At 44.6% G+C, this 5,857-nt stretch overlaps 1 pseudogene; it reads left to right on the top strand.

The window, feature by feature from the left end:
• The first annotated feature begins 3,682 nt into the window (after positions 1 to 3,682).
• LOC132018725 (DNA-(apurinic or apyrimidinic site) endonuclease-like) lies at positions 3,683 to 4,648 on the top strand (annotated as a pseudogene).
• The last annotated feature ends 1,209 nt before the right edge of the window (positions 4,649 to 5,857 follow it).

Below are 5,857 nucleotides of genomic sequence, written 5' to 3'. Positions count from 1 at the left end.
TTCCACGCTGTTTTCCACAGTGGCTGCACCAGTTTGCATTCCCACCAGCAGTGCACAAGGTTTCTTTTTCTCCACATCCTCCCCAACGCTTGTGTTTCTTGAGATATATGAAGCATTCTTAGACTAGTCCCTGTCAGAAAGTGCCGTCCGTCAATGACTGTTTTTCTCTTTCCACGTATCTTTGACAACCAATTGTACGTTACCATTTCACACCTTTCCCTCCAGCCTGTCCCCTCCCAAGTTCTCAACAGGCTTCTCTGATTGTCTCACAGACATTTCTGCCTATAGGTGCAGAAGTCACCTCAAACCCAAAATAGAACTCATTTCCCCCCTAAAACTTACTTCTCGCCCAGAATCTTTCTGTGACTTAAGGATATCAATCTTTTTTTTAAAAAAGATTTTATTTATTTATTTGAGAGAGAGACAGTGAGAGAGAGCATGAGAGGCGAGAAGGTCAGAGAGAGAAGCAGATTCCCCATGGAGTTGGGAGCCTAATGCGGGACTCGATCCCGGGACTCTGGGACCGTGACCCGAGCCGAAGGCAGTTTCCTAACCAACTGAGCCACCCAGACGCCCCGGATATCAATCTTTTAAGCTGGAAAACTCAGAATCACCTGTAGGTGCCACTCCATTTCCTACACAGCGCCACGCCGCCTCAGGACCATCCCCCCGATCGGACCTCTTCTCCCCCCTCACGGGAAGTGGACCAGGCCACTATTTCCTCGCTCCCCTCGGGTGGATGCCACGCACTGCTATCAGAGTTCATGTCCTGAAAGAAATTGAAGTCGGCTGGAGAAACTGTTCTGCACATGTGAGTAGGACACAAAGCACAAAAAGCTCATGGCAGGAGTGTTCGTGTTGGTCAAGAACTCGTTTAAAAAAGTCAAAGAACAAATATCCGACAGCATCATACAAGAGAAATTGCAAAGTATTCAGACAGGAGAAGGGTGGTCAGCAGTTCACATAAATAAACGGCCGTGACAGCAACAATCAACAAGCACGAATGTTACAGACATTATGCAGAGCAGTAACCATCAGACACAAGGAAAATTTTAAGTGCCATTCCATTTACAAAAACTTCGCAAGCAGTTAAAAGGAAATGTTATTTTCTGAGGCAGTACATACAAGTAATGAAACAGTAAAGAAAAACCAAGTAGTGATAAGGGTCACAAAGACAGTGGTTATTGTCTTTGGGGGCTTGAGTGGGATTATAACTTGGGTAGAAAGAAGGACTGAGTGTTCACAGTGTTGTATTTCTATACCAGAGTGCGGGGTACAGAACTGTTGGCTTTATAACTATGCTTTATACAGCATGTTTGTTTTAGTAGTCTTCTGACCGTGGGTTATATTTCTCAACTTCTGAGGCAGAAAAAAAAAGAAATCCAATTATATTATTTTCCAGTTGAAAACCCCCAATACTCCCATTGTCAAGAAAACAAGTTCCATATTCGCTGTGTGGTCACAGAAGCCTTTCCCAGTGCTGCTCCGGACACCTCTGTCCCCCCCCCATCCCATGCACCCCGGTTTCCAACAGCACTGACCCCCTGCATTACTCATACTTAAGTACCAGAGTGTTCTCCAGTTGTGTGCCCTTAAGCTTGCCCCTGTGGCTGCTCCGAACGTTTCTCTGTTCTTTACCCGTCAAACTACTCTCCTCTTTTAATTCTTTGTCCAGTGTCATCTCTTCACTGACGCTATCCTCACAACCCCCAAGCGGACTTAGTGGTTCTGTTTCCTTGCTCCCACACTCTTAAAAAATACAATAACTTGCAATAGTTCTTAAGGTGCCTATTGCAACATTCCTTTCTGGAATTCTTTTTTTTTTTTTTTAAGATTTTATTTATTTGTTTGACAGAAAGAGAGATCGCAACTGGGAAAGAGGCAGGTGGGGCAGCGGTGGTGGGGGTGGGAAGCAGGCTCCTCACTGAGCAGAAAGCCCGATGCGGTGCTCCATCCCAGGACCCCGAGATCATGACCTGAGCCGAAGGCAGAGGCTTTACCCACTGAGCCACCCAGGTGCCCCCCTTTCTGGAATTCTTTCTCTCCTACTAATCAGGGAGCCCCCAGAGGACCAGGACCTCTTCATATTCATCAGTGTCACTCAGGAAAGTCAGTCATTCCCCGTCCACAGCTCTTCTCACTCCCGAAGGAGCCCTCACCACACTGCATATTGGCTTTCTCTCCTTACACCGCTGTCTCAATGGATGTCATACAATTTTTGTGAGAATTAAACGTGAGACAGTGTAAAGAACCCAGCGCAGTTTCAGTTACATTTTATACGATTTTTTGGCAGTAGTAACTCAGAAATGTGCTAGAGGGCGCTAATTCACTGCCGTAATAGGCTATTGCGCTTTATGGGGTGTTAACCCTTGACTGGGTCCTCTAACAGAGACCAAAGAAAGTTTAGTAAACAAATTATCGGCCATCTCTATTCTGTGAAATAAATGATATAGTTCAGGAATTTAAGTCTGCAACTCACTTGAGATTATTGGGGGGAAGAACAGCTGGATCGATGACGTCATAAACTTGTTTTCATCCCTATTTGTTTATTCCCCAGCCCGGGGCTGGTCCAGCTTGCAATGTAAATGTCAAAGCAATTAACATTGATTTTGGTGATGCCTTCATCCGCACTAAAGTGAAGAAATGCCAAACAAGGTGTTTCCTCAACTGTGAAACAAGAGGCTTTGACTAGACCGTCTTCAGGGTCCCTTTCAACTCTACCATTCTGTAATACACAATTCTAGTTCTAGAAGGAAACAGGTGTGATCTCTAAAAATACAAATATTCAACCAAAAAGTGAAAAGTTTAATCAAAAGTGAAAAGTCACTGTTTAAATTTTCCCAACTGGAAGACAAAACAAAACAACAGTTACATTGTTCCTTCCATAGAATGCTGGGGTTTAAAAAGCAGTAGGAGGGCACCTGGGTGGCTCAGTGGGTTAAAGCCTCTGCCTTTGGCTCAGGTCATGGTCCCAGGGTCCTGGAATCAAGCCCCGCATCAGGCTCTCTGCTCAGCCAGGGAGCCTGCTTCCTTCTCTCTCTCTGCCTGCTTCTCTGCCTACTTGTGATCTCTGTCTGTCAAATAAATAAATAAAATCTTTTAAAAAATAATAAAAATAAAAAATAAAACACAGTGGGGGTGACAAGTGGTTGTCCGAGAGATGCTTTGATGCTGAAGTATTTTCTAGCCTCTTTTATATTTCACACCAGTAATAATTATTTCAGACGAATCTTTGTCTTCATTAGAAGAGGATGATAAAGTAGGCTTATTTTATGTCAAGTAACAGCCAGCCAATCGAAAGCATTATATGATGTCACTCATTTCAACCACCTGAAAAACCGCATTTATGAGTAAGAGCAAAGTCCAGATAATAACACTAAGCTAAGAGATGACTATGAAGAAATTAGCAAATAATTTGATTTTATGTTTATGAAGCATTTCTACTTCATATAAATCAAAGTGACTCACAGTTTGGGTATAAGATGAGACCAGAAACCATGCAAAAGTCTGACTTTGCACTGATGGCATATCATGCTCTCTGTAAGCTGTGCTGCGGGATCTTAAAGTATGACAAGTACTTGTAATTTCCAAAATATGGGGATGTCTTTTAGAGGAGGGGAGGCAGAGTGGGACCCAAGCAGGTACCACAGTAAAAATACGGCTTCAGTGGGTGATGCGGTACATGCTTAGAAGGGTATTCGTTACAGTGGAAAAAGCATGGGGAACAGGAGCTGTGGCAGAAGACAGGAAAGAGCCCAAGACTGAGCCAGATGCTAAGAAGGATAAGGAGGGAGCAAAGCAAAATGAAAGAGAGGCAGCAGGAGAGGCACCAATTCTGTCTGAGGACCCCCTCACCACCAGATCAGAAAACTTCACCCGGTGGCAAATCAGCCACACTCCAGAGCTGCTCCTGGAACGTGGATGGGCTTCAAGCCTGGATTAAGAAGGAGAGTTTAGACTGGTCTAGGAAGAAGCCCCAGATGTCCTGTGCCTCAGAGAGACCGAATGTTCAGAGGACAAACTATCGGCTGAACTTCATGAGCTACCCGAACTATCCCACCAGCCCTGGTGAACACCGTCGGACGAGGAAAGGTACAGGATACAAGGTGCAGGTCTGTTCCCCTACCAGCACCCACTCAAAGTCTCCCATGGCACTGGGCTCATGGAACATGATCAGGAAGGCTGAGTGACTGTGGCCAGATTTGACACATTTGTTCTGGAACAGCTGATATACCCAAAGCAGGTAGAGGTCTAGAGTCCCAGTAGTGCTGGGAGGTAGTCGTTTGCAAGTTCTGGAAGGTTTGGCTTTCTGCAAGCCCCCTGTGCTACGTGAAGACCCCAGTGTGGCTCATGAAGAAATCCACCTTCTCTACCCCAAGGGAAACAAAAAGAAGGTTGGCTTCACTCCACAAGAACATCAAGGCTTTGGGAAATTGCTAAGGCTGTGCTACTGCGGACGGTTTGGGACACCCCTACTCCAACACCGCCTATGCCTACACCCTCTGGGCCCACGTGATGAATGCTCAGTCCAAAAACGTTGGTTGGCCCCGAGATTACTGTCTCTTACCTTGCACTTTGTGACAGCAAGATCCATTCCAAGGCCCAGGGCACCGACCACTGTCGAATCACCCTAAACCTAGCACCGTGACACCTCCCCTAAATTACTTTAAGCCTGGGAAATAAGCCCTCCAAGCTAGCTTTAAAACATAGTCTCCTACCACCAACTTCTTTAAAAACTGCTATCTGGAGAAATCTGCATGCATTTCCTTTCTAAAAATGTAAATCCTTCAATCTGGCTTCTAGTGACACTTAGGTTTCCCATTTTTTTCCCTCTCTCTCTCTCTCATATATACTTCCTTTGAACTGTCTGCAGGAAAATAGAGCCATTGTTTCAAAAAATGAATAAAATAAAATATAGGGATATCTTTTAGTCTATCTAACTTTTTAAAGTCTATTTTGACAAAAAAAATATTTGCTTACTCTGTTCAGTGTCACAAGATTAAAGGTAAAAATTGCAGCGAGATTTTAAGCTTCAGCATGTCTACGCTCATCACTCAATAGTTTAAATTATTATAATGTGGCATTTTGAACATTTCAAATAATTAAAAGAAGTATTAAAATGTTGTATTTTGAGCTTCGTCACACGGCCCATAATAATTGCTGGGTATCTCTGGTCCCATTTGTTGATCTCTCTGAGCCTCGCTTCCTAATTTATGACAGGGCTGTAGCTTATATCTTCCTTACATCCTTACTGAATTGGTGTGCAATCGTGTGCAAAACTCTTGCTCTAAGGTTCTTAGTAAGATGGCTGTAGTTACCGTCACTAGCCAGTACGCTTTAACAACATCATGGCCTAAGTAAGAACAAAGCTGTGTTTTCATGAATTATTGCACATTTCATAAAATAAGTCTCATATTGGGGCTCCTTTTACCCCATTTTAAAAACACAACTCAGTTTGCAGAATTATTAAGTACTCTTTCATTCCCTATTTCTTCCCCTGGCATCCAAATTATTTTTTTTAAATCAAAAATGACCTCGCCTAAGCAGTGAATTCACAGAGGTCCTCTCATCACCTATAAAGACTTGTAGAAACACCCCTGGAGCAACACAGAAAGGCTATTTAGAAGTAGAGAAAACGTGTGTAAATTCTGGGAGCGACTCCTCTTGCGGGTTTCCCTGGGGAAGGCAGCTGTACACGCAGCTCGACTGGGCGCGGGCGGAGGTGTGGCTGCAAAGCCCGCGGACTGTCCAGCGTCCCCGCACCCGCGCCGCACTGCCCCCTGCTGGTCAGGACGTCAGCTGTGCGGGCGGCGCCCGGCTTGCTGGAATTGCACAATGCCCCGAACTCCAAAGGCGT

This window comes from Mustela nigripes, chromosome 5 (genome assembly GCF_022355385.1).
Source record: "Mustela nigripes isolate SB6536 chromosome 5, MUSNIG.SB6536, whole genome shotgun sequence".
Lineage (NCBI taxonomy): Eukaryota > Metazoa > Chordata > Mammalia > Carnivora > Mustelidae > Mustela > Mustela nigripes.
This window is presented reverse-complemented; position numbering and strand designations above follow the sequence as displayed.